The 25,146-nt window shown below is 36.0% G+C and overlaps 1 long non-coding RNA gene across 13 annotated transcripts in view; it reads left to right on the plus strand.

Annotated features, from left to right (window-relative positions):
* LOC106507559 overlaps positions 1-25,146 on the plus strand; it is a 294,718-nt gene that overhangs the window by 113,253 nt on the left and 156,319 nt on the right. For all 13 annotated transcript variants that reach the window (XR_002343126.1, XR_002343118.1, XR_002343116.1 and 10 more), the window contains one exon: positions 14,731-14,935. This is a non-coding gene — a long non-coding RNA (uncharacterized LOC106507559). The remainder of the gene's footprint in view (positions 1-14,730; positions 14,936-25,146) is intronic.

Here is a 25,146-nt window from a genome sequence, read left to right on the forward strand (position 1 = left end):
GCACCCTGGCTCTGTTACTGCCCAGGACTGTCATCTTGAACAAGTTACTTGCATTTCTTTTTTTAAATTTTTAAAAATTTTTTTAAATTACTCAATGAATTTATTACATTTATAGTTGTACAATGATCATCACAATCCAATTTTATAGGATTTCCTTGCATTAGGCATTTCTAAGCTTTAGTGTCTATATCTTTAATATTAGGACAGTATCATCTATTTCCTCTGTTGTTCAAAGGACTAATTAAATTATCATTTTAAATTAATAATAATAGCAGTCTCATTTTAAAAAATATAAAAGGTTATACCATCTTGAATCCTTACCAAAAATCCTCTGAAAGCAGGTCTTCATAAGCTTATTTTGTAAAACTGAGGCTCAAAGATTAAACAGTTTGCTAAAGACTACATAGCTATTAAAGGGAAGTAGTGGAGTTCTATTCCAAGTAAATCCAATACCAGGGAGAGTATTATTTCCACTTTTAATGTTTTTTTTTTTTTTTTTTTTTTTTAAATGACCGCTTATGAGGATAAGCTTCCCCTACAGGGTCTAGAGTTTGGACCTGAAAAAATCATGAAGTCTACTGCCTTAGTTGTTTCTGGAAAATAGGACTAGGGGAAATGAAAGGTTATAGTACTTGGAAGTTGGAACCCTGACTGTTTGTCATTGATTACTATTTTTTTTTATAATTTTTTTATTTTCCCACTGTACAGCAAGGGGGTCAGGTTATCCTTACATGTATACATTACAATTACATTTTTTCCCCCACCCTTTGTTCTGTTGCAACATGAGTATCTAGACAAAGTTCTCAATGCTATTCAGCAGGATCTCCTTGTAAATCTATTCTAAGTTGTGTCTGATAAGCCCAAGCTCCTGAGCCCTCCCACTCCCTCCGCCTCCCATCAGGCAGCCACAAGTCTCTTCTCCAAGTCCATGATTTTCTTTTCTGAGGAGATGTTCATTTGTGCTGGATATTAGATTCCAGTTATAAGTGATATCATATGGTATTTATCTTTGTCTTTCTGGCTCTTTTCACTCAGTATGAGAGTCTCTAGTTCCATCCATGTTGCTGCAAATGGCATTATGTCATCCTGTTTTATCGCTGAGTAGTATTCCATTGTGTATATATACCACCTCTTCCGAATCCAATCATCTGTCGATGGACATTTGGGTTGTTTCCATGTCCTGGCTATTGTGAATAGTGCTGCAATGAACATGTGGGTGCATGTGTCTCTTTTAAGTAGAGTTTTGTCCGGATAGATGCCCAAGAGTGGGATTGCAGGGTCATATGGAAGTTCTATGTATAGATTTCTAAGGTATCTCCAAACTGTTCTCCATAGTGGCTGTACCAGTTTACATTCCCACCAACAGTGCAGGAGGGTTCCCTTTTCTCCACAACCCCTCCAACACTTGTTATTTGTGGACTTATTAATGATGGCCATTCTGACTGGTGTGAGGTGGTATCTCATGGTAGTTTTGATTTGCATTTCTCTTATAATTGATTACTATTTTATCTATTATCAAATCACTTGAACTTTCCAGATTTCTTTTTATTAAAGGAGGAGTAAACATTTTGCCCTTTCTACTTCAGGTGCCTGTGAGTGCTAAGTAGGTACACTCCAAGTGCTTTGTATTTTGCAAATTTATGAGCATTTGAATTCATATACCTACGTTGATCTTATGTCATAGCAAAATCCAGGTGATATCTGTAATAATAGGCGACTGAAGCTATACTCATGTGATATTTTCCATATGGCACTTGCAGTAAGAGCTTCATCAAATATCCCATGACCTTGGCATCATGATCTAGCAGTTAATGGGGAATTGAAATTAATGTTATTTCTTTAGTACAAGTCATCCTGACTCTTTTACATTTCCATCTGGGCTCAGAATATGTGAGATACACTTGTTCACTTGGCCATGTTGGTTTTGGGTATTTCCTTTTAGGTATTCATTCTTGGAGACATTTTTTTTACTTATAATTCTTAAGTGTTATTTGTGAAGTTCTCACTCAGAGGTACTAGGCAGCATAAAGTAAACAGAAAATGATGAGACAGCTAAAGTATAAACATAAATAACCTTTAATAATTTAGCCTATTGAATAGACAACCACATCCTCCTGACATAAATTTTGCCTATCTGACTTTTCTTCCTGAGTAGAAAAGAAGAAAGAATGAGAGAGGGAAGAAGAAAGAAAGGCTGTTGCTGTGCCTAAGCTATTTATTTTATGACCTAAAAGAGGGCTCACGTTATTTTAGAATGTAGATAATGTTTTACAATAAGTGTATAATAAAATTCACCATAAATCTTATCACCTACCCAGACCTCCTCTTAAAAAATAATGAATTGCAACCTCTATTTATCTCCATTCATATTTTACCTTGTAAGTTTTCCAAAAAAATTTGGATTTATGATTTAATTCTTTCTTACAATATAGAATAAAGGCCAGTTGAAGTAATCATATGCACTAAATTAAACTGTTTTAATTTTAGATTGATTGGTAATTCAAGATAGAGATAGTTAATCTGAAGATGAGGTGCCTTTTGAGTAGATCAATCATGAGTAAGAAAACAAATTGGAAAACCAAATAATATGTAAATTTGACAAGGTACAGATAATAAAAAAGGAAAGAAAAATGAAAAATTATTATTTAATCTAGTCCAAAAGTTTTGAGAAAACTAGTGTGAAAGTGAAAGGTAGCTTTAGGAGAGAAAAGGGAACATGTTATAAATGACGATGTTTTAATTCCAGGACAAATGCTTGGATTTACTTCATTTGAAATGAGGACCGTTTCAAAGATACTCAGGGCCTATATGAATCGAAAGGGTAAATTTTTTATCATTAGAACTTTCCTCAACATAAATATGGTATTTAAAAAAAGAATAAAAAATGGATTAGATAAAAGAGTTTCTTTGAAACACAGATAGTTCTAGATGTAGAAGTCAACAAACCTGTGAAAATAATTACTTGGGACTCAATGAGTGCCACAAATTTGCTTCAGACATTTTCCTTTTATGTGTATAAGGCTCATCTTCTTAATGGTTATAATCCATACAAATAGAAAGTAAGTTTTCTACTTTCCTTCTTCCAGGAACTTTTGGTAAGAGAGAGTGAAAGCAGAAAATGCTCTCTTGAAGAAGTCCATGAACAAACTCTTCTAATATTACACAGTTTGATTGACTATGTAAACGGTTTGACCAAATATGCTCAAATTTCTGTACTTTAGTAATTCTTCTTTGTTCTATGATTAAGGAAAATTTATAATAATAATACAATGACTTACTGAAATGTAGTTTACCCAAGTAATAAAAATAGTCAAGGAAACACAGTTTATATGTTCATGTTCTATGATGTACCATGTTTCCTTCATTATTTTTATTACTTGGGCAAACCTTTGATAGATTAGTGTATTGTTATTACAGTGAAACTCACTGTATATTTTTTCAAAGGAAAAGTGTTACTCTACCACCACTCTATTTATAGATTAATTATTACAATAAGCAAAATATCTCCTGACTGATTACAAAAAAAGGTTCAACCATCATTCTTATGGGATTCGAAGTCCCGCAAACTCTAACCTTAGGCTTCTTTCCCAAATGATGTTGAAAACCCATATATTCCATCTACTATCCTTTCCCTCCTTCTTACCATATAGATTTCTATTCCTGTAGGACTCACTATAATTTTCTTATTGTACCTTGTACAGAAATGCTCTTCTCCATGTAGTCCTCCTATCAAAATCTACATATTCTTCAAGGCCTCACTAAAGTTTAACTGTTTCTAAGTTATTACCTCAGTGTAATACCTTTTTCTATATTTGTGTCCCTTAGCTCTTAGCACATGTACCAGAGTGCTTTAATGTGCTCTTTCTGTATCATGGTTACTTATGTTTATGCTTGTTTCCATAGTATAATGGGCACTATTTGAGGATGGAGAATATCATCTACGTGAATGTGAATCTCCAGTATTTAGCACAGTGCCTTGACCATAGGAGATGGTCAGTAAACGAGTTTCCTGTTACATAATTTTTTCAGGTGTTGAATATTTAGTCTTTAGAAAATCCATTTCTTGGTATGACATTCCTGTTCGTGTACTTTTCTCTGTTGGGAAACACCTTTGTTTGAAGATATTGAGAAAGAAATGAGAAGAATCCCATTATTGACTAAGAAAACTATGAAGCCTATGAAAAAGAAAAGTTTACTTAGGGTATTAGGCATTGCAATTCAGGAGACAGGTTCAGGTAAAACCAAAAGAGTATTTCAGGGAAGAGAAAGAGTCAGGGGCTTATAAGGGCAAAAGTCACAAGATCGTTAAAGTTGTCTGACAAGAATTATGATTGATTCAGATGTAAGAAAAGAAATATTTATTTTTAAGAGATAAGTTGTCAGGAATCATTTAGGGTAAGCCTGTAATAAATATCTTGACTTTCTGGAACATTGGGCAGATAGATGTTCTGGATGTCTGCATTAAGACAGTAAGTGGTCAAGAGTCAGATTCCATTAGGCTGAGAGGTCCATGAGTCACACTTGCTCAACAGCCTCCTGACTCCATTTTAGAGCTCTCGCTCTCTTTTTTGGCTTTTTTTTTTTTTTTTTTTTTTGTCTTTTCCGTGCTGCATCCGTGGCATAATGGAGGTTCCCAGGCTAGGGGTCTGGTTGGAGCTGTTGCTACTGGCCTACACCAGACCACAGCAGTGTGGGATCCAAGCCACATCTGTGACAGACACCACAGCTCACGGCAACGCTGGATCCTTAACCCACTGAGCGAGGCCAGGGATTGAGCCTGCAACCTCATGGTTCCTAGTTGGTTTCCTTTCTGCTGCGCCACAATGGGAACTCCTCCAACTCTATTTTTTTTTTTTTTTTTTTTTTTTTTTTTGCCACTAGCGGCATATGGGACGAGCCACAGCTGCTGGCCTACACCACAGCCACAGCAATGTGGAATCCGAGCTGTGTCTGTGACCTACACCACAGCTCAAGGCAACACCGGATGGTCCTTAATCCACTGAGTGAGGCCAGGGAATGAACTCACCTTCCATGGATACTAGTAAGGTTACCCCTAAGCCACAACAGGAACCTTGAGCATTCTCTTAGTGATACAAATTGCATTTTGATTTTCCTTTCACACCAGGAGGATCATTTTAGCTTAGACGCATAAATAAAATGTTTAATTAGAGAGTAGATTTGACAGATTATATAATGAAAATGTGTCAGATTATCTATAAATTACATGAAGTTCTATATAGTAATTTAGCCTTGTCTATAGAGAGGTCTTGCTTTTGTTTTCAGCTCCCGGGAAGCATCTCAAGTAATAGAAGTATCTTTTTTATTTCATGTTGTTCATGATGGGACCACACCTGCTAAAGAGATGACTCAGGGTGGGGCTATTCTTAGGGGGCTGGCTAGTCCAGAAAGACAAATCACATGATTAGAGGTTTGGAGATTTGGGCCATGTGAGATTAACTTGGATCTCCAAGAGGAATTGGGGCTGAGGTGCTAGAGATTGAGTCCAACTCTATGAATCAATCAATCAGTCAGAATAGGCTCTGGACACCTAAGATGGACATCCAGAGCTTCTTGAGTTGGTAATACTTTGTATATATCATCACATATTGATGTGAGAGGGTAATGTTTCCTGAAGACCACAGAAGCTTCATGTTTTGAATCCTCCCAGATTCTAGTTTATGCATCTCTTCCTTTAGCTCATTCTAATTTGTATCTTTTTCCTGAATAAATGTAGCCTATAAATATAGTAGGTTTCAGTGAGTTCTGTGAGTCTTTTTACAGAATTATCAAACCTAGGGATGGTTTGGGAAAACAATCAAACTTGCATTTGATATCAGAAGTGAGGGTTGTCTTTTGTAGACTCTTTAACTTGGTAGCTGGACCCAAAGTTTCTTTTCTTTTTTTTTTTTTTTTTGGTAAATTTTAAAAGGTATTTTTAAAATATATATTCCTTTACTAACATTTCATTGTTAGTGTACAGAAATGAACTGATTTTAGAATGTTAATCTTGTGTCCTGCTACTGAATTTGTAGCAAAACTTTGTGAATTTTTGTAACAAAAATTTGTAGAAAACTAGTTTTTTTTGTGGAGTCCTTAGGGTTTTCTCTATAGAGAATTATGTCATCTGCATGTAGTGACAAATTTACCATTTCTCTCCCAATTTGGATATGTTTTATTTCTTTTTTTCTTTTATTTATTTATTTGGTCTGATTGCTATGGCTGAGACCTCCAATACTATATTGTATAAAAATGCCAAGAGTGGGCATCCTTGTCTTGTTCCACATTTTAATGGGCTTTCAGCTTTTCTACATTGAGTATTATATTGGCTATGGTTTGTAGTAAATGGCTTCTATTATGTTGAGATATGTTCCCTCTATAACCACTTTGGTAAGAGTTTTTATCATGAATGCATGTTGAATTTTGTCAAATGCTTTTTCTGCATATATTGAGGTAATCTTGTGATTTTTGACTTTTCTTTTGTTAATGTGGTGTATGACATTGATTTGCCTATGTTGAATCATCCTTATGAATTTGGGATGAATCCCACTTGGTAGTGGTGTATGGTCTTTTTTTTATATGTTGTTGGATTTGGTTGACTAAAATTTTGTTGAGAAGTTTTGCAGCTACACATATCAAAGACATCAGACTATAATTTTCTATTTTGGTAGTATCTGTCTTGTTTTGGTATTAGGGTGATGGTGGCTTCATAGAATGTCTTTGGGAGTGTTCCTTCTTCAATCTTTTGCAAAAGTTTAAGAAGGATGGGAATAAGTTCTTCCTTGTATGTTTGGTGGAATTCACCTGTGAAGCCATCTGGTCCTGGAGTTTTGTTTTTAGGAAGTGTTTTTATTATATATTCAATTTCATCTCTAGTGATGGGTCTGTTCAAATGATCTATTTCTTCTTGATTCATTTTTGGTGGGCTATATGTTTCCAGAAAATTGTCCATGTCTTCTAGGTTGTCAAACTTGAATATAATTTTTCATAGTATTCTCTTGTATTTTTAAAAAATTTCTGAAGTGTTCATTGAGATTTTCCCTTTTTAATTTCTTACTTTATTTGGATGCTCTGTCTTTTCTTCTTGATGATTCTGGCCAGAGGTTTGTCAATTTTGTTTACTCTTTTAAAGAACCAACTCTTGGTTTTATTGATTTTTTTCCTATCTTTTTTTTTTAAAAAAAACTCGATTCTATTGATTTCTTCTCCGATCTTTATGATTTCCTTCCTTCTGCTGATTTTAGGTTTTGTTTGTTCTTCTTTTTCTAACTCTTTTAGATGGTAGGTTAGGCTGTTGATTTTAGATTCTTTTTTTTTTTTTTTTTTTTTTTTTTTTAAGGAAGACCCTTGTCACTATGAACTTCGCAAAAGCACTGCTTTTGCAGCATCCCCTAGATTTTGAATGGTTGTGTTTTCATTGTCATTTGTCTCAAGGTATTTTAAATTTCATTTTTGCATTCCTCCTTGGCCCATTTTTTTTTTTTTTAGTAGCACGTTGTTTAGTCTCCAAGTAATCAGCTTTTTTGCGTGAGGATGCTTTTAATTTGGATGCTTGCTGCTTTTTTCCTAAGGGGAGGGGTGGGGGGCAGGTGTAAGGCCTGAATGTGCTTCCAGGGAGGTGAGGGCAATGGATAAAACCTGTAGGAACCTGGTTTCTGGGCCCTTGGCAGTGGCAAAGACCCACAGGGAGGTGGATATACAGGCTGCTCCTAGTTCTGTGTCCCTGGGGAGTGGAAGTTACCTTCAGGGAGTTGGGGGGGGATGCCGAGAATCTTTGGGAGTGGCAATGGTGGGGGATGTGTTCCTGGGGGTGAAGGCAAGAGGTGGTGCTTAGTTGCAGGACCCTCCACAGTGGTGACCCCCAAAGTGACTGGGGCTGCAGGTGGTACCTGTTCACCAGACCATTAGTGGTGGTGGGCCCACTTCAGGAGTTCAGGATAGCTAAGGATTGGCACCTGCCCTGTAGCCCACACAAGAGGCACCTGCAGCTCTCCTGAGAGACCTCATGATGTTCCCACAGCAATCCCTCCTCTTCCTCTCGCTTTCCCCAGCACGGTGCCTTGCCTCTCCTGTGGGCCCAGGCCTCCTCCCATGCTTCCTCAGCTGTGGGCTGTGGTGCATTGCTCCTAGCCCCCCTCAGGCTTTTTCTTCACGGCCAACTGTAGCCTCTTCCTGGAACTGACCTCCATAGCCTGAGTCTCAGTGCCTGGTCCTCTCAAAGTACCTCAGGCTGTGGTGTCCTAGGCTGTGGTACAGATGGTCTTGGTGCAGTTCTCTCTCCACTTTGTCCTCCTCTGACCAGCTGCTGTGATCTTCTCCGAGGCTTTGGAGTTACTCCTCATTTTGGTGGAATCCGAAGGTACAGATCCCTTTCCTCTTTCACAGCTCCCTCCCAAGAGTGCTGGTCCAATCCTGATTATTTTTCTCTCTTTCTCTCCCTCTCTCTTTTTCTTTTTGTTCTATCCAGTTATGTGGAAGTTTTCTTGCCCTTTTTTTGGAAGTCTAAGTTCTTCTGCCAGAGTTCAGTTGTTGTTCTGTGTGAATCATTCTATATGTATATAGGTTTGGTTTGTTTGTTTCTTTGTTTGTTTTTTGTTTTTTTTTTTTTTTTTTGATGTGTTTGTAGGAGAAGGTGAGTGCTGTATCCTGTTCCTTCACCATCTTGATCTCCTTCCATCTTTAAATTAAGAAGGCACTGATGTGAGATTCAGAATAATAGGGAATATATTGAGCTTTGTTATTTAACTGTGTAGCTCTGAGGAAATCATTTTACTCATTTAAATCTTGTTTCCTGGAGTTCCGTCATAGTTCAGCGGTAACGAACCTGACTAGGGTCCATGAGGATGCGGGTTCAATCTGTGGCCCAGTTCAGTGGGTTAAGGATCTGGCATTGCCGTGAGTTGTGGTATAGGTCACAGATACAGCTTGGATCCTGTGTTGCTGTGGTGTAGGCCAGCAGCTGTAGCTCTGATTAAACCCCTAGCCTGGGAACTTCCATATACCACAGATGTGGCCCTAAAAAGCAAAAAAAAAAATAATAATAATAATAATAATAAAATAAATCTTGTTTCCTTATCTGTAGAGAGGAATTAAGCTTTAGTTTGCTGTTGTTATATAGTTTTTTTTTTTTTAATGACTAAGTGATGGTAATATCCATTTCATTACTCCTAGTTACTAACAGTAATTAGAATATATATGCATTATTGGCTATACATCTTGAGTGTTTCAATGTATGTATAAAGTTATTAATGCACATGCATTTATATAAAAATCATATATTTCTAGTATTGTAAACAATGTAGTGAGGATAGATAATTGGCAAAATATTTCTTGGATCTGATGGAAGGTGACTGAACATATCATTGTCTTATGATGACCTCTTCAAAAAAGGTATGAAATTTAAGGGACCATTTCCCTATCCAAAAAATATGTGTGACACAGGCCTTTCATCCCTATCCAAAAAATATGTGTGACACAGGCCTTTCATTAAGAACAAGTTTAAATTAAATTCAGCTTTAGGTAAATTGTAGTTCCTCATAATGTAAACTATTGGATATACTAGAGAACACAGACATACTTTTTATTCCCATGGATTATAATGCCTATTAATTTACTTATTCACACATTTGCATATTCATTCATTCAACAAAATTATAGCAAGCATCCATTGTGCCTTGGGTAGTGAGGTTACAGAGATAAATTAAGATGGTTTTTAGCTTCAGGAAATAACCAAGTTTCAGTTCATTTTGTTGACTTTATTACATTTAGATACACAAATGATAGCTTGTACAAATGCAAATAAACCCACTTTAGAATTTGCAACCTTTGTGAGCAGGTTTGGGAGGAAATACTGAGAGGAAATGTACAGAATAACAAAATTGAGCTCCAGCTGCAGGACCCAGAGTTAGATTTTCTTTAAGGTTGCTAAAATCTTTGGTTGTCAATAAGTATTAAATATGTGGACAGTATCTCTAGGAGACCAAGTTAAAATGAAAGTGCATTGCTTATATATGTAATATTCATGAGAGTAGTTCTTCAAATGACCTTTAGTAAAATCTAATGAATTACGCTAATTCACTAGGTGACTTCTTTGACCCTGAATGTGTGCTGTAGGACATGTAAGTTCCCATGCAGGAGAGCAAGTGATAGCACAGACAGAGACTAGCTGAAGTAGATTTGAGGCAATGGAGCAGCCGGAGAGGCATGTGGGAGGGCAATGATACCAAAACAACCATTTCTCTATTTGCCTAAGGCCTGTTCTTGCAACTAATATAAATCCGTGTAGATAGGGAAGTGAATGACACATAGCAGAAACATAAGTGATGCATTTTAACAACATTAGATTTTTTCAATTTCTATCTTAGCGATACTTGGATTTTTGTTTCTAAGACCAAATAAAATTGTCTGATGTGTTCACCTCTACACAGATGTGTTGGACACATTTTTTGAAACAAACACTATTTGGCCAATAGTGATGCTCATTTTATGATGGTACAAAAGTATACTGTTTCACAAGTCAAAAGTCTTTATATAGAGTTTCCATTGTGGCTCAGCAAGAACCTGACATAGTGTCCATGAAGATGCCGGTTTGATCCCTGGCCTCACTCAGTGGGTTGAGGATCTGGCATTGCCATAAACTAAGGTGTAGGTCACAGATGTGGCTCAGATCTGGTATAGCTGTAGCTGTGACATAGGCCTGCAGCTGCAGCTCCTTTTCAAGCCCTGGCTCAGGAACTTCTGTGTGCTACAGGTGTGGCCATAAAAAAAAAAGTCTTTATATAATTAAATGTTTTTTGAGAATTCTGTATTTATTTTTTTATTGAAGTATAGTTGATTTACAATGTTGTGACAATTTCTCTTATACAGCAAAGTGATCCAAGCACATACATATGTGTGTATATATATATATGTTACACCCACATATATATATACACACACATTTCTTTTTTTATATTATCTTCCATCATGTTCTTCACAAGAGGGATATAGTTCCCTGTGCTATACAGCAGGACCTCATTGCTTATCCATTCTAAATGTAATTGTTTGCCACTACCAACCCCAAACTCCCAGTCCATCCTACTTCCTTCACCACCCCCTTGATAACCACAAGTCTGTTCTCCATGTCTGTTAGTCTGTTTTATTTTGTAGATAGGTTTATTTGTGCCATGTTTTATATTTCACAAATATGTGATATATTATGGTGTTTGTCTTTCTCTTTATGACGTCCTTAATTAGTATGAGAATCTCTATATGCAGCCATGCTGCTGTAAATGGCATTATTTTGTTCTTTTTTTATGGCTGAGTAGTAATCTATTGTATATGTGTACCACATCTTAATCCATTCATCTGTCAATGGACATTTAGGTTGCTTCCATGTCTTGGCTATGATGAATGGTCCTGCTATGAACATATGGGTGCATGTACCTTTTTGAATGAAAATTTTGTCTGGGTATATGCCCAGGAGTGGGACTGCTATATTGTAGGGTAGTTCTATATTTAGTTTTGTGAGCAACTTCCATACTGTTCTCTATAATAGTTATACCAATTTACATTTCCACCAACAGTGTAGGAGGGTTCCCTTTTCTCCGCACCCTCTCCAAATTTTGTAGAATTTTACATTTATTATAGCATTCCATTGCAGAAGGCATATTTATAAATTATAGGGAAAGGTTTTGCTAAATGGTATTTGAATGGCCATGAAAAATATTAGCAAAATATAAAACACATATGAAAAATTTTTTAAAAGAGGAAAAGAAAAATGTAAATTGTAAAGGATAACTAGATAAATCAGACTTTTAAAAACCACAAAAGTTTTAAAATTTTTATCAAAACCTTCACAAATATTACTAGGTTAATGAGGATATATTAACAACATTTACTAAACTGTAAATATGTTTTGATAAAAAGGTGGCAAAAGAAGATAAATCCTCTTTTATCTCATTTTATATGTAGTTTGGGAACATAAACCTCATGACTTGCTTTGGATTAGAAAATGCTGAAGGTAAAAAAGTCAGTTCTTTCCTAACAAAGAAAGGATTTTCACTTGTTTCACTAAGAATCAGCCATCTGTAACTTCTTTGGGGTTAAAGATATATTTATCCAAAATCAGAACTACTCACAACCTGATGCAAAAAATAATAATCATGTTTTGGTAGCCTTTACTTAACCAGATGTTTAGACACATCTTCATTACCACAGAGTATAGTTCCTTTTATTTACCACCATTAATATATATTTTATACCAGATAATATGCAAGCCCTTAGTCCCTCTTCTTTATTAAAAAAATATTAAGTTTTTTTTAATAAAACAATGGATTTTAGAAAATTGACAAAATGGAAAATATTATAGTGAATATTATCATTAGCTAGATTAAGATACACATAAGGTATTTCATTTTATTTCTTCAGTTAGACCAATTAAATAGGAAATAAAATACCTTATATGGTCATTGAATTGGATTCTGTTAGGCTATAAAGCATAACTTGCAAAAACTAAGAGGACTTGACCTCTCAGATATTTTTGTTGACACATGTCAAATGGTAAATTTTATTCTAAAATCATATCTTCTGTTTTTTATTTTAATATTGATATTATTATTTGAAATCTAGATTTAGAGAAAACTGGATGTTGGAGATTTCATTATCTGCTATTACTGAGTGATCTAGGATTAGTCATTTAAACTCTCTGTATTTGAATTACTTTATTTATAAAAATGTATGCCTGACAGGTTTATTATGAGTAACACAAGAAACAAATAAATGGAAAATAAACATGAAGCTTGTAGTTTTAACAAATAATTATTATTCAAAATGATTTGAAATAATTCAAATATTTATAGTCCATATGCCTGTAAATGTGATTTGATATGTTTTATCAGTAAAGCCACTTAAATAATAAAAAACAATTTAAAATCAATAAATATGCTAACCACATAAATGGAAAAATAAATGCACTTACCACCCAAACTAATATATCTTAAATGTTTAAATTTAAATATTTTCTGTGCTTCCTAGAAGTTAAAATAATATGGAAATTCTCATCCATTTCTTCATGCAAGAATATGTTTCTTGATCTTCAAACATATTTTTACAGAAACTATGGAAGTTTTTGTTCATCTGACTCCTTATTTGGAGCTTAGCATTAAAAAATATAACAAAACAGAAACAGGCTCACAGATACAGAGAACAAACCAGTGGTTGCCAGAGGGGAAGAGTGTGGAGATGGGGATGGACAAAAAGGATAAGGAGATTAAGAGTTACAAACTACCAGTTACATAGAAGTCGCAGAGATGTAATGTACGGCACAAGGAATATAGTCAATGATAATTATATAACTTGACTGCCTGTTTTATAAAAATATTGAATCACTATGTTCTACTCCTGAAAGTAATATTTTAAGTATTATACTGAGATGTCAATAAAAACAAACAAAACCTCCAGCCACTTGAAGAGCTTCTATAGAAATGAAACTAGGCAGGCCATGTCCTTATTCTAATTTGGTGGAAGAATGTTACATAGATACCTGTCTAATCCCATTGAACAAACATTTACTATTTCTTCTGTCGGTCAGGATTTTGACAAGAATTCTCTTTTAGAAAATTAAAGTTTAATCTCTCTGCTGAGCTCCCTGTTCACTGGCAGAGCCCCATAATTTATAGTGGTTTTAATGTTGCTTCTTGCCTGAGTTATTCCTAAAAATGAAATAAATTAAAATGCAATAAATATCTGAAAGAATGAGATAAGAAGGGAAAAAAGGATAAAATGGTAACATACTATCTGCCACAAGTACAAATTCTGAGTTAGGAGTGTCTTCTAAGGTTGAAGTATCTGTGAGTGGCTCTGAGATTTCCTATGAAATGGAGAGAGAGGCCGTGGTTGAAGTGCCCAATCAGGGACCCCTAGGCATTGAGGTTGCCATATCTCCCCTTTCCACTCACAAATAAACTGAGACTTTCTGATATATGTTTAATACCCAGAGAGCAGTGAAGTCAAAGCAGCTTAGGCATGTCTTGTTGAGCCTTCCTTAGAAGCTTCAACAATACAAAGGCACTTCTAGAAGGCTAGTACTTTTTGTATGGAATGGGACATTGCCATGAGCATATTGGTAAGATGTTTATATTATATATATATATATACACACACACACACACATGTGTGTATATATATATGTGTGTGTGCAACACATACATAAATGTATAAAATGTTTCTTTTTTGGTGGGGATTTTTTATTTTTTATTTATTTATTCTTTTTTAATGGCTGCACCTGCTGCCTATGGAAGTTCCTGGGCCAGGGATTGAATCCAAGCTGTGGCTGTGACCTATGCTACAACTGCAGCAATACCAAATCCTTTAACTCTCTGTTCCAGGCTGGGGCTAAAACCTGTGCCTCTGTAGCACCTCTAGCCACTGCAGTCAGGTTCTTAATCCACTGTACTGCAGTAGGAACTCCTGGTGAGGAACTTTTTAAGGTAGGCTAGTATAAGTTATTAGAAAAAAATGTGGAAGACTACCCACTATTTTTGGGTAAAAAAAGACCATAGAAAATCAAAATGTAGGAAAAGTACAACAGTTGGACAGAGACAAACTCCAGAACTGCTTGACAGAATACAAAATATACTTATCCATATACAGGGTGAAAGTAAAGAGGGGTCTGTGAGCTCTGTATCCGACTCCTTAAACATATGAATGTTGTACATCAGTTTACATCCATGCCCTCTTCATATTTCCACACAGGAGTCTCGTCCCACTCCCTGGTAATTGTCCTTGAAACCAGAGGCACAAAGAAGCTCTTTCCTGCCCTTGTAAGTCTCAGTGAATTGGATCTGCTGGACGAGGACAAGGCTAAGCTGTACACAGACACAGATTTCCTGGGCAGTGACTAAACTCACCTGAATTTGGGCTCTTGTGAGACAGAGCAACAACTTCCCAGGAAACCAAGGTCAGTGTCTTTACTTCCCACTCATTCCTCTTTTCTAGTTCAGAATTTCCAGGTGTCTTCCTCAAACTAGACCACCAAAAGATTGTCTGGTTGGGGCAGAACCCAGTCTGATATCCATCATTTGATGACTTTCAGGAGCAAATTTATATAAATTCTTTAGTTTTCCTTGGCAGAAGTTGAGATTTTTCTCCCCACACACTCCACCCTTGCATTCAGCACTCACACTCGAATTCTCTGGCCCAAGTGCACACTTCATTCAGCTCAAGTTACCCCCTCAGTCCATTAGCCAGTTACTGAACTAAACAAACAAACCCTGAAAAGACAAACAAAACAAATATCCGCTTAAGAGATGAATAAAAATGTCTTTAGGTGTCTCGACTTTGTGATATGGGTGTATTCTGAAGTGCAAGGCATAGGAGCCCTACTTGCCCGATTTAAGGTCAGTGCTACTGCAGCAAAGCATTCATCTTAGTTTCATTTTGCTTTTTTGCCTTGTCTTATAATGCTGATTTATTTCCAAGAAACCTTGTCATGAAAATGAAGAATGTATTCGGTCCCTTGAAAAATGTGTTTTGTTTTTTTTTTTCCCCATCACACAGTTTCTTACAGGGCAAGCCTGCAGGTTTAATGCCCTTGCTTTTTGCTATTTGAGGTCAACAAAAAATAGTGGAAGTGGGACTAAGCAGTGTCAAACTGTTATTAAATCCTAATTCCACGTTTGAGTTTGGAGATCTCAGATAATGAACGGTAATAGAAAGGAAACTATCCTGTCCATGTATAATAGTGTATACTCTAAGTATAGAATTTTAATATCATTGCCTGTTTTTTTCCCTTGTATCTGCATATTCTGAAGAAAGACTTAAAAGGATGGAAATATTGGTGCAAACCTACCTTAATTTTAGTAACAAGTTACAATTAGAGCTTATCATTATTTCATAACAATTTCTTTCCATAAAATTTATAGTGTTCAAAACAAATATAAGAGAAAAATAAGTAGAATACTCTTCTTTGAGCTTCTTGTTCCCAAACTCTACCATTTCTGGTGAACTTCACTGTATTTTAATCTTCCCCAGTTTCATTTTAAATTTTTTTTTATTGTGAGAAGAACACTTAAAATGAGATCTACTCTTTTACAATTTTAAATGCATAATACACAACTGCTAACTCTAGGTATGATGTTGTACAGCAGATTTCTAGAATTTTCATGTGGCATAACTGAAACAATAATACCTATTGAACAACTCCCCATTTCCTCTTACCACTAGCCCCTGGGAAGGACCATTCTAGTCTGTTTTTATGATTTGATTATTTTAGATATCTCATCTAAGTGGAATTATGTATTTGTCCTCCTGTGACCATATTATTTCATTTAGCATCATATCTTCCAGGTTTATACATATTGCTACAAATGGCAGGGTTTCCTCTTTTTTTAAGGCTAAATAATATTTCATTATGTGTGTATACCACATCTTTTTTTTTAATTTTGTTTTATTTTTTCTGCTGTACAGCATGTGGACCAAATTACACTTACATGTATACATTTTTTTCCTTACCTTTGTTCTGTTACAATATAAGTATCTAGACATAGTTCTAAATGCTAGACAGCAGGATCTCATTGTAAATCCATTCCAAGAGCAATAGTTTACATCCGATAACCCCACGCTCCTGACCCCTCCCACTCCCTCCCTCTTCCCCTGGGCAGCCACAAGTCTATTCTCCAAGTCCATGATTTTCTTTTCTGAGGAGATGTTCATTTGTGCTGGATATTAGATTCCAGTTATAAGTGATATCATATGGTATTTGTCTTTGTCTTTCTGACATTTCACTCAGTTTGAGAGTCTCTAGTTCCATCCATGTTGCTGTAAATGGCGTTATATCATTTTTTATGGCAGAGTAGTATTCCATTGTGTATATATACCACATCTTCGTGAAACCATCATCTGTTGATGGACATTTGCATTGTTTCTATGTCTTGGCTATTGTGAATAGTGCTGCAATGAACATTCGGGTGCATGTGTCTTTTTCAAGGAAAGTTTTGTCTGGATATATGCCGAAGAGTGGGATTGCAGAGTCATATGGTAGTTCTATATATAGATTTCTAAGGTTATCTCCAAACTGTTCTCCATAGTGGCTGTACCAGTTTACATTCCCACCAGCAGTGCAGGAGGGTTCCCTTTACTCCACAACCCCTCCAGCACTTGCTATTTGTGGACTTATTAATGATGGCCATTCTGACTGGTGTGAGGTGGTATCTCATGGTAGTTTTGATTTTCATTTCTCTTATAATCAGAGATGTTGAGCATTTTTTCGTGTGCATGTTGGCCATCTATACATTTTCCTTGGAGAACAGTCTATTCAGGTCTTTTGCCCATTTCTCCATTGAGTGATTGGTTTTTTGCTGTTGAGTTGTATAAGTTACTTGTATATTCTAGAGATTAAGCTCTTGTCCTTTGCATCGTTTGAAACTATTTTCTCCCATTCTGTAAGTTGTCTTTTTGTTTTCTTTTGGGTTTCCTTTGCTGTGCAAAAGCTTTTCAGTTTGATGAGGTCCCATGGGTTTATTTTTGCTCTTATTTCTATTGCCTTGGGAGACTGACCTGAGAAAATATTCACGAGGTTGATGTCAGAGAGTGTTTTGCCTATGTTCTCTTCTAGGAGTCTGATGGTGTCCTGTCTTATATTTACGTCTTTCAGCCATTTTGAGTTTCTTTTTGTGCATGGTGTGAGGGTGTGTTCTAGTCTCATTGCTTTGCATGCAGCTGTCCAGGTTTCCCAGCAATGTTTGCTGAATAGACTTTCTTTTTCCCATTTTATGTTCTTGCCTCCCTTGTCAAAGATGAATTGACCATAGGTGTCAGGGTTTATTTCTGGGTTCTCTGTTCTGTTCCATTGGTCTGTGTGTCTGTTTTGATACCAGTACCAACTGTTTTGATGGCTGTGGCTTTGTAGTATTTCTTGAAGTCTGGGAGAGTGATGCCTCCTGCTTGGTTTTTGTTTTTCAGAATTGCTTGGTGATTCTGGGTCTTTTGTTGTTCCATATAGATTTTTGGATTATTTGTTGTAGTTCTGTGAAAAACATCATGGTAAATTGATAGGGATTGCATTGTATTATTATTATTATTTTTTTTTTGCCATTTCTTGTGCCATTCCCGTGGCATATGGAGGTTCCCAGGCTAGGGGTCGAATCAGAGCTGTAGCCCCTGGCCTACGCCAGAGCCACAGCAACACGGGAACAGAGCCACATCTGCAACCTACACCACAGCTCACGGCAATGCCAGATCGTTAACCCACTGAGTGAGGCCAGGAATCAAACCCGCAACCTCATGGTTCCTAGTTGGATTCGTTAACCACTGAGCCACGACAGGAACTCCAGATTGCATTGACTCTGTAGATTTCTTTGGGTAGTATAGCCGATTTTACAATATTAATTTTTCTAATTCATGAACATGGAATATCTTTCCATTTCTTTACATCTTCTTTGATTTCTTTGATTAAAGTTTTATAGTTCTCAGAATATAAGTCCTTTACCTCCTTGGTCAGGTGTATTCCAAGGTATTTGATTTTTTTGAGGTGCAATTTTAAAAGGTATTCTGTTTTTATATTCCTTTTCTAAAGTTTCATTGTTAGTATACAGAAATGCGACTGATTTCTGAATGTCAATCTTATATCCTGCTACTTTGCTGAATTTGTTAATCAGTTCAAGTAGTTTTTTGGTTGAGTCCTTAGGGTTTTCTATGTATAGTATCATGTCATCTGCATACAGTGACAGTTTTATCTCTTCTTTTCCTATTTGGATGCCTTTATTTCTTTTGTTTGTCTAATTGCTGTGGCTAGGACTTCCAAAACTATGTTGAATAGCAGTGGCAAGAGTGGGCATCCCTGTCTTGTTCCATATTTGAGTGAGAAAGCTTTCAGTTTTTCCCCATTGAGTATTATATTTGCTGTGGGTTTATCATAAATGGCTTTGATTATGTTCAGGAACATTCCCTCTATACCCACTTTGGCGAGAGTTTTGATCATGAATGGATGTTGGACTTTGTCAAATGCTTTTTCTGCATCTATTGAGATGATCATATGGTTTTTGACTTTTCTTTTGTTAATGTGGTGTATGACGTTGATTGATTTGCGTATGTTGAGCCATCCTGTGAACTTGGGATGAACCCTACCTGGTCATGGCGTATGATCTTTTTGATATGTTGTTAGATTTGGTTGGCTAAAAATATGTTGATATTTTTTGCGTCTATATTCATCAAAGATATTGGCCTATGGTTTTCTTTTTTGGTGGTATCTCTGTCTTGTTTTGGAAATAGGGTGATGGTGGCATCACAGAATGTCTTTGGGAGTGTTCCTTCTTCGTCAACCTTTTGAAAAAGTTTAAGGAGAATGAGCACCAGATCCTTTTTATATGTTTTGTAGAATTCTCCTGTGAAGCCGTCTGGTTCTGGACTTTTATTTGTAGGGAGTGATTTTATGACCTCTTCAATTTCATTTCTAGTGATCAGTCTGTTCAGTTGGTCTGTTTCTGCTTGATTCAGTTTTGGCAGGCTGTAAGTCCCTAGCAAGTTGTCCATTTCTTCCAGATTGTCAAATTTGTTGGCATATAGTTGTTCATAGTGTTCTCTTATGATTTTTTGTATTTCTACAGTATCTGTTGTGATTTCTCCTTTTTTCATTTCTTATTTTGTTTACTTGGGTTCTTTCTGTCCTCTTCTTAGTGAGTCTAGCCAGGGGTTTGTCAATTTTGTTTACCTTTTCAAAGAACAAGCTCTTGGTTTTATTAATTTTCTTTATTGTTTTTTGAATCTCTATTTTATTGATTTCCTCTTTGACCTTTATAATTTCCTTCCTTCTGCTGACTTTAGGTCTTTTTTTGTTCTTCTTTTTCTAATTCATTTAGGTGGAGGGTTAAGTTGTCACTTTGGGATCTTTCTTCTTTTTTGAGAAAGGCCTGGATTGCTATAAATTTCCCTCTGAGCACTGCTTTTGTGGCCTCCCATAGATTTTGAGAGTTTATGGTTTTCATTATCATTTGTCTCAAGGTAGTTTTTAATTTCCTTCTTGATTTCCTCATTGACACATTGGTTTTTTAGTAGCATGTTGTTTAGTCTCCATGGAGTAGATTTTTTCTCATTTCTTTTCCCATGGTTGATTTCTAGTTTCATGCCATTGTGGTCAGAGAAGATAACTTGAAATAATGTCTGTACTCTTAAGTTTGTTGAGGTTAGTTTTGTGTCCCAATATGTGGTCGATTCTTGAGAATGTTCCATGTGGACTTGAGAAGAATGTATATTCTGATTTTTTTTGGATGTAGTGTCCTGAGGATGTCAATTAAGTCTAACTTTTCTATTGTTTCCTTTAGGATCTCTGTTTCTTTATTGGTTTTTTGTCTAGAGGATCCGTCCTTTGGTGTGAGTGGGGTATTAATGTTTCCTACTATGATTGTATTCTCATCAATATCTCCCTTTATGTCTGTTAATATTTGTTGTATGTATCTGGGTGCTCCTGTATTTGCAGCATATATGTTGACGATAGTAACATCCTCTCCTTGGATGGATCCCTTAATCATTAAGTAGTGTCCTTCTTTGTCTGTCTTTATGTCTTTTGTTTTAAAGTCTATTTTGTCTGATATGAGCGTTGCAACTCCTGCTTTTCTGTCATGTCTATTGGCCTGAAATATTTTTTTCCTACCCCTTAACTTTCAATCTATATGTATCCTTTGTCCTAAGGTGAGTTTCTTGTAGGCAGCATATTGAAGGCTTTTGCCTTTTATCCACTCAGCCACTCTGTGTCTTTTGATTGGAGCATTCAGTCCATTGACATTTAAGGTGATAATTGATAGATGATTATTTATTGCCATTTTGAACCTTGTGTTCCAGTTGATTCTAAGATTCTCCATTCTTCCTTTCATTTTTGGTTGTTTGTTTTTCTTTTCATTTTTTGTGAATGCAATGTTTGGTTTTGGCTTGTGGTTGCTCTGTGTTTTAAGGATCCCTTCCTATAATTGTGTGTTTTAGCCTGATGGTCCTGTAGGTTCAAACACTTCATTACTATTCTAAAGTTAAGAAGAGAAACAAAAAAAGAAAGAAAGAAGGAAAGAAAGAAAAAAGAGAGCGAAAAGAAGAAAAAAATATTTTAAAAGAGTCTATTTCCTTACCTCCCTTGCCCACATTTTATGATTTTGATGACTCTTTTTTTCTTTTTAATTTTATTTTGTTTTAAACATGTTCATGATTAAACCTGTGTGCTGGCTTATTTGAGTGTCTGCTCTCTGATTGTGGTTTCCTCAATCCTAGTTCTTCCTCTTTTTTTTTTCCCCTTTCTTTCCTTCCTTTCTTTTAGTTTAGAGAAGCCCTTTCAATATTTCTTTTAGCCTGGGTTTTGTAGTGCTGTATTCTTTTAGCTTTTGTTTGTTGGAATAAATTTTTATTTCCCCTTCTATTTTAAATGATATTCTTGCTGGATAGAGTATTCTAGGTTGCATTTTTTTTTTTCCTTTCAGCACTTTAAGTATCTCTTTCCATTCTCCCCTGGCCTGTAGTGTTTCTGTAGAGAAATCAGCTGATATGCTTATGGGGGTTCCCTTGTAGGTAACATTCTGCTTTTCTCTTGCTGCCTTTAGGATCCTCTCTTTATCACTAACTTTTGCCATTTTTATTATAATGTGTCTTCATGTGGGTCTATTTGGGTTCAACTTGTTTGGGGCCTTCTGTGCTTCCTGTATCTTGAAATTGGTATCCTTTAGATTTGGGAAGTTTCCAGTGATAATTTCTTCAAATATATTTTCCATCCCCTTATCTTTTTCTACTCCTTCTGGAATTCCTATCATGTGTAGATTGGCTCGCTTTATATTATCCCATAGGTTTCTTATATTGCTTTCATGTTTTCTGATTTGGTTTTCTGGCTGCTGTCCTGATTGGCTGATTTCCATTATTCAATCTTCCATATCACTAATGTATTCTTCTGCATCATTCATTCTGGTTTTTACTGCCCTTAGTTCAGTTTGTATCTCTGCAAATGAATTTCCTAGTTTTTCTTGGCTCCTCCTTATATTTTCTAGTTCCTTTCTGAGGGTGTCTGCATTACTATTCATATCGTCTCTTAATTCCTTCAATATTTTCACTATTTCCCTTTTGAACTCCAAGTCTGTCAGACTGCAGAAGTCTGTTTCATTTTTGACTGCTTTAGGAGAGTTCTCCTGTTGGTTTAACTGGGGGTGGTTTCTCAGCTTCTTCATCTTGCTTGTTATTTTCTTTTTCCTGGTGGAGTTGTACTCCCTGTGGCTGGGCAGGGTTTGCCTTTGGCACTGCTGTGGAATGTTTCCAAGGGCTGGTGGTGTTGGTCTGTCTTCTTTGAGGCAGCGTAGCTTTTCCTGAGAGTAGGCGGGGCTGACAGTGTCTCTCTGAAGCAAAGGAGGACTTCTTGAGGGCAGACAGGACTGAGAGGTCTGCAACACATTGGAGGCAGATTTCACGTGGCCAGGCAGAGCTTGCTCTGGTGTTTCAGGGCTGGGTGGGGCTCTTCCAGGGGGTTGGCAGTCTGAACAGCTGTTCCACGGAGTGTAGCATCCCCTGAGGGCGGGAGCGGCTAGCTGGGCTGCTGAGAAACCAAGGGGCTCTCCCCCAGTGCAGCCAGAACTGGCAGAACCTCCCCTTAATGGAAGCAGATTTTGCATGGCTGGCCCGAGCTTGTTCTAGCTTTTCTGGGCTGCGGACCTTTTCCATGGGGCTGGAGGTGCTGTATACCACATCTTAATCCATTCATTCATCAAAGGACATTTAGATCATTTTCAAATTTTGACTATTGTAAATAATGTAATTAATACGGGACTACAAAATATCTCTTGAGTTTCTGCTTTTGATTCTTTTGTATACATATGCAGAAGTAGAATTTTAGGATCATATGGTAATACTGTTTTTAATTTTTGAGGACCCTTTATATTGTTTTCTATAGCAGCTTCACCATTTTATATTTTCACCAATAATATATAATGGCTTACTTATCTCCACATCCTTGCCAACACTTGCTGTGTTTAGCTTTTTCTATAAGAGCTATCCTATCACTGAGGTTTTGATGTACATTTTGCTGATGATTAGTGATATTGAGCATTTTTCATATGTCTCCTAACGTCTTTTGCCCATTTTTTAGTCAGGCTTTTTGTTTTTGGCTACTGAGTTTTTGAAGTTCCTTATATGTTTTATGTTTGAATCCCTTATTAGATGTATGGTCCACAAATATTTCTCCCTTTTTTTTTTTTTTACTCTGTTGATCATTTTTTTCTGCTTTGCAGAAGCTTTTTGGTTTGATGTGGTCCTATCTGTCCATATTTACTTGTGTTGCCCATGCTTTTGTTCTCATATCCAAAAAAAAACATTGCCAAATTCAATGTCAAGAAATTTTCTTCCCATGTTTTCTCCTAGAAGTTTTACAGTTTCAGGTCTCATGTTTAAATCTTTAATCCATTTTGAATTGATTTTGTGTATGGTGTACAATATGGGTCCAGTTTCATTCTTTTTCATATGAATATCCAGTTTTTCCAGCATCATTTGTTGCATGGTCTTTCCCCATTATGTACAGTTGGCATCCTTGTGGAAGATTAGCTGATAGTGTATGCATAGATTTATTTCTGGGATCTCTATTCTGTCCTGTTGGCCTGTATATCTATTCTTATGCAAATACCACACTGTTTTAATTACTGTAGCTTTGTAATATATTTTGAAATTAAGAACATATCTGGTGGCATCATATTTCCTGATTTCAAAATAATCATAATTTATGTAGGCAAATATACCAATTCTATGGGGTTTACCAACACTGAGAAAGTCTGTAGAGTTTAGGTATTGACTTTAGAATAGAGTAGAATAGCACCTATTTTAAAATATTCTAAAGCCAACCTATTATTTTTTTTAAATACCAGACTCATAAGGTTTCCCAAAAGTGTGCTAGAGCAAAATGGTGCACTTTATAAATTTAGTCTTTGAAATGTATGGTCTTTTCATGGTAAGCTGTGTTTCTTTTATAATGGAGGTGTTCCTTGGGAGCAATGCATAAATGCAGAGGCTCTATGAAATATATTGGGATATGTTAATGGTTTATAGCCACAGTATTCTTTAAGTTGAGTTTTGAATTTAGTCATTTGGAAGTAAGTGCTCTCTAGAGAGAGCATCATCATGAAATAACTAAGAAGGAATTCCCATTGTGGCTCAGTGGTAACAAACCCAACTAGTATCCATGAGGATGTGGGTTTGATTCCTGGCCTTGCACAGTGGGTTAAGGATCCAGCATTTCCATGAGCTGTGGTCTAGGCCACAGATGTAGCTCGGATGCCACATTGCTGTGGCTGTGGTGTAGGCCTGCATCTGCAGCTCTGATTTGACCCCTAGCCTGGGAACTTACATATGCCATAGGTTCAGCAACCCCCCCAAAAAAAGCAATGAAAAGAAATAACTAAGCAGTTGTTAAAACTGAAGGCTCTTTTCTGAGTCAGTGAAGCAACTTTCATTATGAACAATCTAAAAATTGCAGGCTATTTCCTATTTACCTGTTGATGCATTTTAAATGAGTATCTAGTAACCTGAGAAGCAGGAGGCTTTTCCACTTATACATTTACCTGAAATCTTGACCACAATAGGCAATCTCAAAATGAATATAGTTATTTAAATAAAATACAACTTAAACCTGTTATTTTCTAATGTTTATATTTGATGTTACCTAAGTCACCTCTGTCTTGCCAAAACGAGTCAAGTTCTTTAGTCTGCTAATTATCAGTATTTGAACTTTAGCATTAGTAGTTTTTTGTTTTGTTTTTTTTTTTTTCTTTTTTTTAAGGCAGTGTGACTCTAAGCATACATGTAAATTTTAGTAATGGGAATTTACTTCTCTAAATTCTGTATCTAGAAGATCCTCTATCAACCCCAAAATACTTGTCTGTATTAATTACTTTTCTTCCTTTATAGAACTACCTTACTACCCTTTTCATTTCAATTCAGATTTTATACATTAAATTTTTTTATAATTAGAGACATGAAAATATTTTTAGCTTTCTGTTACAATTCTACCTTTTTATTCTGGCAATGGCTAATTCATTCTTTTAAATGCTTATCTATAATTCTTTCGTTTTCTGTGGATAAGGAGATACATACTTTTTTTAAAATAAATTTTAAAAATTTGGAGCATAGTTGACTTAAAAGTTGTGTTAGTTTCAGGTGTACAGC

Source organism: Sus scrofa, chromosome 1, assembly GCF_000003025.6.
Source record: "Sus scrofa isolate TJ Tabasco breed Duroc chromosome 1, Sscrofa11.1, whole genome shotgun sequence".
NCBI lineage: Eukaryota > Metazoa > Chordata > Mammalia > Artiodactyla > Suidae > Sus > Sus scrofa.